Below are 12,136 nucleotides of genomic sequence, written 5' to 3' on the forward strand. Positions count from 1 at the left end.
CTCTCTCTCTCTCTCTCTCTCTCTCTCTCTCTCTCTCTTTCTCACTCGCTCTTTCTTTATGGTACAATGAAGTGTACACGTTACGCGTTTTCGAGAGGACAGAATTTTTTGAAATGAGAAATCCAATCGCTAGAGGGGATATTACTGAATTCTTTCGTCTCGTCGATTGTACAATACGTGAAAATTATATATGTGTATAAATATATATATATATATGTGTTACGGTTGCAACGGGTATATATATATATATATATAAACGCATAATATAAATAAATGAATATGGCATGTATGTAGGAGAGGGAGAAAGAATGAGAGAGAGAACACAGAAAACAAAAGAAAATTAATATCGCATTCCCGTTTTATTCATATTATTTGGTCGACGAACATTTATAGTATTTTTTGTTGTTGAGCGACGACTATACCTATAACACACGTGAAAATTATATATCGTTACGTATCGTGTTATTTTATTTTCCCCTACATTCTTTTGTTAGTTTTATTTTTCATAATATATATATATATATAATAATATAAAGAAACGGACCTCCCCCCCCCCCCCCCCCGCGTGTGTGTAAAATTAATTATACATTGACGTAGTCGAGCACAAGAGGGGGATTCGATTTGGAGATGATGAGAAAGAGCGGAGTGATGGTGGTGGTGATGGTGATGGCAAAGGGATTTACGAACTCGATAATTATTATTATTATATTTTAATCATTATTCCGAATGGAGTAAAAACGTAAATGTTATTAGTATTGAATCACGAAAATGTTCGGAGGATTTTTTTTTTTTTCACTTTTTTATCTTTTTCTTTTTCTTTTTCTTTTTTTTAGTTAAAGACAGGACGTTATCGTAGCGGGAATGTTATGAAACACGAGTGGCTTATCGTAATTAATGACCCGTGTTGAGGGGAAGTCGATATTGGAGGACGAGAGTACTCCTCCTCTCTCGGTTCGTATCGAGACGGTGTCGATCGGTCCTGATTGAGCGTCGATGTACCATTGTTATGTACCTTGTAACTCCTCTTCTCTATCTATCTATCTCTCTCTCTCTCTTACTCTCTCTAATCATCGTTGAATAATAGCCTTCGTCGGTACATGTATACATCATATGTTATTATCATTATTATATCGATCATAAGTCAGAACAAAGTTTAACCTCGATCACGTTTTATTTGATTTACATCAAACTTTTCGTTGAAACGTCAAGAAAATTTTCTCCTCTCTCTCACCGCCCCCCCTTCTATTTTTTTCTTTTTTCTCTCTTTCTCTTTTTCCATATTATTTTCGTATTCATGTTTTATTTTGAACAGTTTTTAACCAAGTTGCAACCAATCTTTTGATTCTGATGAAAATCATCTTAATCTCTTATATAGAATAAAAGATGTTTATATTGATTTGAATTAATTGAGATGTTAATGTTAATTTTTTGTATAAAATTCGATTTCACTCGAATTAATGAATTTGAAAAAACAAAGGAGCATCTATCGAGAAAAATTCTTATCGTCGATGACAAGGTTCAGTTTCAATCGATAATTCAAATACGTTTAAATTTCTTCCCGTGTTCACCCAACGTCCATTTCCCAATAAACATAACTCAGGAAACAACGTTCTAGTAGTATCTACCTAATTCGTAACACAAGTAACAACCGACTACTGCTATTCTCTGGTAGTTGATCGAAGAGACGATCGAGACAGCTGTCGCGAATTAATTTGCCTTGCTCCTGTCAAAGGCAGAAATCGTTGAGAGTCAGTATATGCACACACACACACACAAGAGTAGTATATATATATATAATATATATATACTATATACCACGTTGGAAAGAAATTTATCGACGATTTGCCTGCAATATTCGTGCCATGAATCACCATCGTTTCGTTCGACGTCGATCGCTTTCGTTTTTTTCCTCCTTTTTTTTTTCTTTTTTTTTTTTCTTTTTTTTTTCCCCCAACACAGGAGAAAAATGTTCGTTTCTTCACAAAACGAGCCCGAGTACGAGTACGATCACGAGCACGAGCACGAGGCAAGCAAACTCTCTTAACTTTTTTAACGAGACTCCGTTATATATGCACAGATCGCTGTCATCATCTTCGAACGCTTTAAAAAGACGATAAGGAAATAGAAAAAAAAAAATGAAGAAAAGAAAGAAAAAAAAAAGAAGTGTACGAGAGGAGGTTGTTCCATCAATGGATTACAGGCTACTTTTATTCATTCCTCTCGGAATGAATTTTACGAATACGTTGAAATATTCAAAGAGAAGAGATTGGAGCTCGATTACACACACGTTTGCTACCTACCTATCTACCTATAGGAAATTCGGTTTGATACTCGTCAATCGCTAATATTCGTGGTCAGCATGGAATGCATGTTAACCCTCCGATAGGATCCCTTTGCAGTACACATAACAGGAATTTATGAATCAATGCAATCGCGTTCGCGTAACGATTCGTGCTAACCGATACACGAATTTTCGTGGAGTAACGCAGTGTGTTCGTGTATTCAAATCTTATCGATGTTTAAGAGAATAGATATTTTCTTTATAAAAGTAACAAAATATCGATCTAAACAATCGTAATAATACTTTGTTTTAATCCGAATATTGATAAAAATTTCAAATAGAAATAATTTCCCAGATAAACGTAAAAGTTCAAGACGTTATATTATCATCGAATGAACAATACATTCGTTAAGAGGAATGTATCTTTTTTTTAGAATATAATGGAAAATGGTATCTAATTCTCGTATATCCTATCTCACATAAAGATAATCAATTCCGTGTTGGACGACAAGAGTAATCACGTAAGATCCACATCAGTCAACGAAACCGTCATCGTCTCGCAAACGATCGGCCAGTTCCAAAGCCATGTCATCGACACACACACATAACACACACACATGCACACGGACACACACAGAGCTTTATGCTGAATTGCGAGCGTGCAAAGGGTCAATGCTTTGCAGTTTGTGAACGATCAAACGGGTATAGAAACGCTTACGAGAGTATGAGAGAAAGAGAATATGTAGCTGAGTATAGAAAGGAAAGAGAGAAAGACAGAGAGATAAAGAAGGTACAGAATGGAAGATAGGAGTTTGATAATACTCACTTACGCGTTTTAGCAAGCTTTGTGGGTAAAAAAAGAAAGGAAGAAGAAGAAGAAGAAGGTCCGTGAAAGGTGACGAGCTTGCTACGAGATAAGCGTGGGACATAGAAGGAAGAAAAAAAAAGAAAAAGAAGAAGAAGAAGAAGACGATGATAGGCACGTCCCTAACCTGACCTTAATCCTTTTCTCCCTTCACCCCGTTCCCTTTTTCCCGAAGAGACTCATATTCTAGCACTGTTCGGAATCATTCTTACACGCTCACACAGAACACATCTGAACGATAATATGTGCTCAATGGACGAGAAGGGGGATGTAAGGGGGATGATACCATTACTATTTTCGATTTCAGCAACAACCGATTCTACTCTCTTTCTCTCTCTCTCTCTCTCCGTTTCTTTTCTTTTTTCTATTTTTTTTTTATATGTAAATCTATCGAGAGACCAACTATACCGTTGAGAAAACGTTCGAACGAGGTGGTAGCAAAACTAGCTAGCTAGCTAGCTAGCTTGATGTCCATGCTGGTCGATCGGAAGGATTCGAAAAAAGGTCTAAGGTGTCCCTCCCTCTCTAGTATTTTCTTCTTTCTTTCTCTCGTTTTTAGTTCGCATCTTGAAAACTTTAAGATCGTATCCTCCAGAGAAATCGCTTATATCTCTGAATCACGTTTCCCTCTCGATTGGTCTATGAAAGAAGAGAGTACGAGTATCATTCCTAGATTTGATCTTCATCCTTATCGTTAAACGCCAAGAGAAGAGAAGATAAGTTATATCTCCTCGATTTACTTTCTCTTGACTATCTAATTCTAAATCGTTTGATCTCTCTCTCTCTCTTTCTCTCTTTCTTTCGTTTTTTCTCTTTCATCAAAGTTTATTCCGCCCTGTTGAAAGCATCGATAATATATTGTCTCCCGTATTTTCCCCATTTTTTTTCTCCTCTTTTCCTATCGTATTTTTCTTATAACAACAACTATAACGGTTTAGATTCGATTCGTTTTTTTTTCTTTTTTTTTTTTTGAGAATAATTTCCCCCCCTCTTTCTTCAATCCTTTTACGTTAAGAGCTTCGTCATTCGTAGAAAATGAGAAAGAATAAAGTGAAAATAAAACTCGCGAACGAGAAAACGCACGTTTTCGTTTGGGAAAAATTAAGCGAGACGGGACGACGATTTTCCTTTTATATAATCTTTTTCTTGTTTTTTTTGTTTTTGTTCTTTTCATTTATTTTTTAAAGAGGCAAAAAGTCGACATTTGGAGGCGTCAATCGATATGCAACGATTCCTTCTCTCTCTCTCTTTCTTTCTCTGTCGTTTTTTTCTTGTTCGTTTTTTTATCTCAACAAGTTCTTCTCGCAAGCACCGACGAACATTTTCGAGTGGACTATTAATCGCTTGCTAGAACGCTTAATTGAATTTCTTCGGCCGTCAGACGACGTTTCACTCGAGGATAAAGATAATCGCTCTTGATTCTTTCTTACGTTTAAATAAGCGATTGTCTAACTACAAACAAGCTTGTACTGTTAGAGAAGATTTGATTCGCAATTCTACAAAGTTATATATAGTTATGCGTTTGTTCATCGATTAATTCGTAAATGGGAATATATTTTCTCGTTAGATCGGCCGAATCTGTCAAACTTTTCTTCTATTTTTTACTTTTTTTTTTCTAATTTCGCGACTAATTACGATCGAATAAAATGAATTAATGAAATTTTTATGATACAATTATTACAAATTGGATGTTCAATTATAATCGTATAATTAATCTTCGATCGGTGGGATCATTTTATAATTAAAATGAAACGAATCAAATATTATAATATATAAAATTTATTGAACATTTTTCTGACACGAAAACGCGATATCAACGATTTTCCCACCTTTTCCATTCTTTTCTTTTATTTCTTTTTTTAATAAGAAAAAAGAAGGATAAACTACACAGGATACAGGATAAGAGAAGGGAGAAAAATAATAGAGTAACGATAGAATGAATAAAACGGAAAACGCGGAAAGTTTGGTGAAGCAGAACATTAATTCCAAAGCCCCGGAGAAACACGCTTGCAAGAAGCAAAGAAAAAGAAGGAAAAGGAAGTTAAAGAAAGAAACAAAGAAACAAAGAAAGAGAGAAAGAGTTAGAGAGAAAGAGAGAGAAAGCTAGTTTTTCTCTTGAACGTGTAAGCGTTACCGTAGCAGCGTCAGGTGTTACTACGAAAAGAATTTTCGGCGGAGTAAACTAGTACCGTCTACGTAGAGACTATTAATTGCCGGCAACTGCTAATTGGAGTTTGTATATTCTACCTACCTTCCTACCTTCTGACTAGACGAGGAAACAAAAAGGGAAACGAAGAAACGAAAAGGGAAATGAAGAAATTTATCCGTGGTGTTTGTTCTTCCTATACATCTATATATATATATAAATACGTGTGTGCACGAACGGTAAAGGAACAGAGGGAGATGGTATTGGTTTCAAAGAGAGAGAGAGAGAGAGAAACTAAATTTTCGTATCCGTAGAAGCAGAAGTTGACCAATAGAATGAGTATTTCGTAGCAACGGTAAACCAGTCAGAATTCTATCCTCTGTGGGACAAAATGACGGAGGAGGAAGGTTCGGTTAGAAAGGATGAGGAGGAACGAGGAAGAAGAGGACTAGGAGGGTGGTAAGGGGGTACGGGGGGAGGGGTGAGATAGAAGAGAACAGAGCACTTCGTTATCGGATTGTTCGTGGCAAATGCCGTGTTTACACCGAGCTCGCGGATTACGTTTGCTCCTGCTATCGGGTATCTGCTATATGTATATGCGTCTCTCTCTCTCTCTCTCTTTTTATCTTTCGTCTGTCTCTCTCATTCTTTCGGTATAGTATATACTAGAATCGAAACGCAGGAAACTCGTCAATGCCTTTTTTACGCCGTGGAATCGTGCGAATTCGACGATTGTGCTTGTACCCGCCACGTAACACTGATACTCGACATCCCATAATGTTGTATCCCGTATTCGCTATAACCCGTAACAGAGAGAGAAAGAGAGAGAGAGAGAGAGGGTTAGGATAAAGAGAAAGAGAAATAGGAAGAGAGAGAGTTAGAGAACCCGAACGACCGACCGGTCAAATGCAAGTTTCAAGCTATTTTTTCCGTCGACGGTCTACGATTTTGTCCCCCTCTTGCATTGTTTTTTTTCCTCTCTCTCTCTCTCTCTCTCTCTCTCTCTCTCTCTCTCTCTCTCTACTTCTCTCCACCCACCCCCACCTACTTTGTTTTCGTCCTTTCTTTCTTTATTTCTTTTTTTTTACGAGTAACCGCGCATGTTACGAACATGAATTTCGTTGCAGTTTGTTCGTTACCTATCGGATTTTCGTTCATCTCTCTCTCTCTCTCACTTTTTATTTCTATCTTTTGTGGAAGAGAGAAAAAGAGAGAGAGAGGGGTAACCCGGTTCTTAAGAGAGCACCGAGGGATCAAATTTTGGGAGTATCTATCTTATCTAAATCGAATCGATCGAGATTGCTAAAGCATCGAATACGATAGATACAGAAATAAAAGGTAAAGAATATAGAAAGATGAAGAAAATGATGGTCGTTTGTCGTAGTTTTACGACTTCATTAAGGCGTCGTTACGAAATTCATACTAACCGGTCGAACAAAGTGAGTACTTATGTAGCCCTTTCACGATAAACCAACCCCGATTTATGAACACCGACGGAACATTAATGGCCCATACTAAATAATTTTTCGTCTCCCAATGAGAAAGAGAAAGATAAAGATAAAGGTATAGTTGCTGACGAAAATGAGATAGGGAGCAAATGAGGAAGTGGAAGAAGAAAGAGACAGAAAGACTGTGTATATATGTATGTGTAAGTGAGTGAGTGAGTGAGAAAGAGAGAGAAAGAGAAAATGTAGGTTCCGGACGAACGATTGGGCGTGAGAAAATGACGTCGTAACCGACCGAGTATATGTTATAGATATATTTCTCTACAGTTCTCTGATGGAAATTTAATTCTCGATACCCGCGATCTCTCAACTCGAACGACGACGGACTCCTCCTCTTCCCAAGCCCATTTCAAATGCGAATTCGCGACGATAACGGCGAAACGAGCCGTTCTTTTCTCTTTTCTTCTCTTTTCTTCTCTTCTCATCTCTTTCTAACTCTCGTGTGCTTAAGATCGATCACGGACAAAATGTTTCCCCCCCCCCTCCCTCACTTTCTGTCTCTCTCTTTTTTTTTTTTCGTCTCGTGATTTAATTTCCTATCGGCGTGGATAGGTAAAGCATTCTTCGTTGTATAGGAATAATGTTTCGAAACGGGATACTACGAAGAAAAATGTTAAATATTATATTATATTAGTTTGTGAAGAAGAAATAAAATTTTAGAAAATATTAAGTAAAGGAAATTTGATGTATTATAAATATATACGTGATAGAATAATTTTGTATAATTATAGAAAGTTAGTTTAAATCATTTTAATGGAATAATATGGAATAATATGAATGCGTGTATGTATGTGTGTGTGAATGGAGAAGAAAAAATCGATTCAGAAATATTTAACTTTTCAATTGGAAAAATTTTTAAGTATGATTTTTAATAGATTTTAATTACGATTGAAATCTATGTACGCGCGATATTAATTAAATTACGTTCAGCTGTGTGTTGTCATACTTTTACTGAAGTTTTTTACTTACTATATATTTAACAATAGCAAACAAAAATTATGTAGGGTACTTAGAATTATAAGTAAAAATACGTTTGATATTTAACGAGACGACAAGCATCGTATTTTAAACCGATGATAAATATATTTAATATTTTATGTAATGAAATGTCAATATTCATCTCATATGTATATCATAGTTCTCGCAAATAAATATAATTGGAGTATACTACTAATAGTTAAATTGTAACTTGTAAATTCTATAATTTAGAAACGTTAACTTAAAATTCTCACGTTTGACCTATTTTTCTTTATTACATACGAAATATTCATTCCCGACTATTTTATCGTAATATTTTAATTACATTTTGTATGTATATATAAGAAAATAATTATTTATTTTCTTCCCTGTGTGTGTTTTACATGAAACGTAATTACACGAATTTGACGTTTTATTTGAATATTCTCTTCTCCTATACGTTTAATGGCGATGACGTAGGGGGTTTCTATTTTTCTTTTTTTAACAAGAAACACTTTTTCCTTTTCCTAAAATCGGTAAATAAAAAGTTAGTCCGTGTAGTTGATCTCTCGTCTATGCGCGTATATTTGTGTGCGTGTCCGTATGTGTCCGTGTGTGTGTGTGTGTGTGTGTGTGTGTGTGTGAGCGTGCGCGAATGTATATGAAAGAGAAACGAACGAGACGAATACGCCTGGGAAATCCGTTCTGTTCAAAAAATGCCGCGAAAATTTGGCCCGTCAAACTGACTGCTCGGATTCAACGAATCTGTCAGGACGATTAAGAGAGAGAAACAGGAAACAGAAATAGAAATAGAAAAAAGGATAAAGAAAAAATATGTACGAACGTACGACGAAAACAAATATCGATCCTTCTCGAAACGTTTATCATCGTACTTTTGGCTTTAAGCGCAAATAAATTCTGCCGAAGAGTCTAAAAAATAAAAAAACAAAAAGAGAATGGGTTGGTAGTCTGAGAGAAAAGTATTGAGTTACAACTCAAAAAAAAAAAAGTAACTATACTATTTGTAAAACAAAAAGTTACCCCATTTTGATTTCAACCAGAAAAGAAACAAAACTCACGTTTCCGTTGTTTCAAATATATATATATATGTCTCGCGTATTCGTTTGATGATTCAAATTTATTTTTATTATATTTCTCTCATGCGATATAAAAAATGAATAATATCGGTCAATGATTTTTGACGATAAATCCGTTTGTCGTACGTAGAAAACTTTGCGTTTATCTTAACCTGTATAATTAAAAGTTTAACTTAAAGCTTGCACATCGATGTACGTTCAAAATTCTGATAGCGATCGATAAATAGTTAACTCCGAAGTTTGCGAGAGAGAATTTCTCTTGGACGATAGGTTTTTTAACCTATCAGAGAGAACTAGCGAGTTCAAATATATAAAAATACGTTTGTTTTATTTCTCTTACCCTTTTATCTTCCTTATATTTTTTCTTTCTTTTAAATAGATATAGATCTTTTTTCTGTTTTTTTTTTTCTTCTTTTTTTATATATACATTCACGATCAAAGTTCGCAGAGTACCTCATAGTATTTACTTGTTCATTATAAAAAACTAAATGAAATGAAAAATGAAACGAAACGAAATGAAATGAAATGAAATAAAATAAAATAAAATAAAATAAAATAAATTCTTGGCGAATAAGATTTTCTTTCTCGAATAAAAAATCTCGGAATATTAAGCAAAAACGCATGTATGGATAATGAAATAAAATTTATCTATAATAATAAATAATCACGATGCACAGGAATTTGCACAGCAATAAATTTAATTGCGTATCAAATTAATCGAAAGCGTATACAAGGGAGAAACAAAAAAATATATTACATCGACGAACGCGCGATCCCAGTATCATTTCTCGTTTCCAAACCATTATGTTAAACGATACGGTTATGCATATTCATATCTTATTCGCGTGTAAGCTTTGTTTCGTCGCTTCATTATGCCCACCACAACTACTTTCTATACTACGCGTGAAAATCATTCTATGTTAGCACAATCCTGTGTGTCTCTTTCCTAACGGAAAACGCTAATCCTTTTCCGATATCAGATTGTTTGCGAGACGAGAGACGAGTTCGAGACGTTTGAAATTTAAATCGATTTTATTTGTATTATTTCATTATTATTATTATCATTATTATCATTATTATTATTATTATTATAATCATTATTAATATTATTATTATTTTATCGAAAACTTTTTTAACGAGCGTACCTATATAATAAAAAGAAAGGAAAAGTAGAAAATAATAGGTAGGAAAAATCGGATGTAATTACGAACGGGGAAAAGCAACCAGCAGCAGAAGCGGAAGCAGAAGCATCAACACAACAGCAACACCACGCGCCTATAACTCGCGCGCGCACGCCAGAATTTATTTCAAATGGCGTCGCGAACGTTTTTTCGCAGTTTGCGGAACTCTCTCGGTTCGAATTCTAATGCACCGAGAGTTGTGCAAGAGAGAAAGAGAGAGAGAGAACACGTTGGAAAAATGTTCACGGTCTTACACGGCGTTTCTATACGCGGAACATATTACACGCGTATATTATACACATATATATATATATATTCGCTTGTTCTTTTTCTTATTTTTCTTTTTTCATTTTTTTTTTTTTTTTTATTTCACCCCATTTCGAAAAACGGGGGAGGAGGTCGAGGAGCTTTTTTTGAAATAACGAGAAGTTCGGTGGTATCGTATTCACATTCTCTCTCGTATCTACAGATATCGAATACACATATAATATTTTTATTTTAAATAGACCGGATACACGGGATACAGTAGCGTTCAAAGTTTCCCCCGTTGACGACAAGCTTTAGTAAAGAAATGTTCACACCCTCGTACATTTTCACGGATTTTAACATGCGTTAGGCGCGTACACCACATCGAATCCTCGATTCTCCCCAATTATCTAAATCTATGGATTATTCGATACGAAAGAGAGAGAAAGAGATGGTGAATAGGATAGAGTTAAATAGATAGAAAGAGACAGAAAGAGAGAAACAGAGAGAGTAAGAGAGAGAGAGAAGAGCTTCGATATTTAGTTACAGTTCGTGAACATCGATAGGTACGAATGTAAACTTCGTTATGGTGTTGGAAACTTTGGCAATTACCTCGGGTAGCATCGTGTGAAACGAAACGTTTGTTCGTGGCGTCGACGTGATTACACTCAAATATCGGATGCAAGTGGTAGAAGGGTGGGAGGGAGGTTTGGTAGGTAAAGAGAAAGGGAAAGGGAAAGATGGGTTGAGGGTGGTTGGAGAAATCCGGTGGGACAATACAACGGCATTGAAAGCTGGTGATAATTTTATCGCCGAGAAGAATGAGTTTTCAATAAACGTTTCATGATTAAAAGTCACCTATAAAGGATGATATGTAGTTTTAGATGTTCTTAGGATCAGTCAATACATACATATATATATAATATAAATTATATACATGTTCATAAATATATATATGAACACTCGATACCGATCGATAAGTAAAACCGAGTTCGAGTGATACTGCATAAAAGGAGAAACATCTTCTAATTTGATACAAATGTAGGCTAATTAAACCCGGAAAGCATGTGTGTTACACGAACCGAAGTACTCTGACGTCTATTAAGTGAACACATCGAAGCTACTAGCATTCGATGATATTGTGCTGTTGTAACAGAGTACAGTGATTCGCTATGTATAACGAACGGTGTGTGTCGCGTCATTCATCGAATATAAGCGGTCACGGTGACCATAATTTCTACCCAATTTGTCCACTTATCGGAAACATCGGGAAAAGCTTGCCGCCAAAAACCACTTTCGATCGTATACCCTCCCCCCCACCCCCTCCCCCCACGGCCCGCAGGTTACAACGATCCATATAATATTTTCGTTAGTTGGTTCGTCGGGAAAGCTTTTGTTAATATTTCGTCGTGTTGGTTTTATGCGTGCGAAAATTATTTTCAAAAGTGAGATAGGGATAGAGAGAGAGAGAGTAAGTGAGTGAGTGGGTGAGTGAAGTGCATAACTAAAGGTCATTAAGTACCTTCGATTTGGTAGCCCTCGTAGCAGTGAACAATTGCTCTCGTCGTATCCATTAAGTTTTCCCTTTGATTCATCCGACGCGTCGCCCCATCTCGTTCGTAGCTTGCGGTCACAGTGGCGGACACACGCTTTTTATAAAAATAAAAGAACCCTTCTTCTCTTCTTCTTCTTCTTCTTTCGTTGACTGTAATTTTTGTATTGTTGTTGTTTTTTTTCTATCTTGATTAAATCACATTTTTTGTTGCTTTTTTATTTTTCTTTTTATATTCGACGAGTATACCTATCGTATACCCGAAGGATAAAAGGGAGAGAGAAAGAGAGAGAGAGAGTGAGTTAA

The 12,136-nt window shown here is 35.7% G+C and overlaps 1 protein-coding gene across 1 annotated transcript in view; it reads right to left on the reverse strand.

Annotated features, from left to right (window-relative positions):
* The window catches only part of LOC106784079 (chaoptin-like), a 72,503-nt gene extending 60,377 nt beyond the window's left edge, over positions 1-12,126 (reverse strand). The window contains exon 1 of the mRNA XM_014743200.1: positions 11,801-12,126. The gene's annotated coding sequence lies outside the window, so the exon portion shown is untranslated. The remainder of the gene's footprint in view (positions 1-11,800) is intronic.
* Positions 12,127-12,136: the final 10 nt, after the last annotated feature.

The sequence above is a fragment of the Polistes canadensis genome, unplaced genomic scaffold (assembly GCF_001313835.1).
Source record: "Polistes canadensis isolate GaletaPanama2010 unplaced genomic scaffold, ASM131383v1 scaffold_30, whole genome shotgun sequence".
NCBI lineage: Eukaryota > Metazoa > Arthropoda > Insecta > Hymenoptera > Vespidae > Polistes > Polistes canadensis.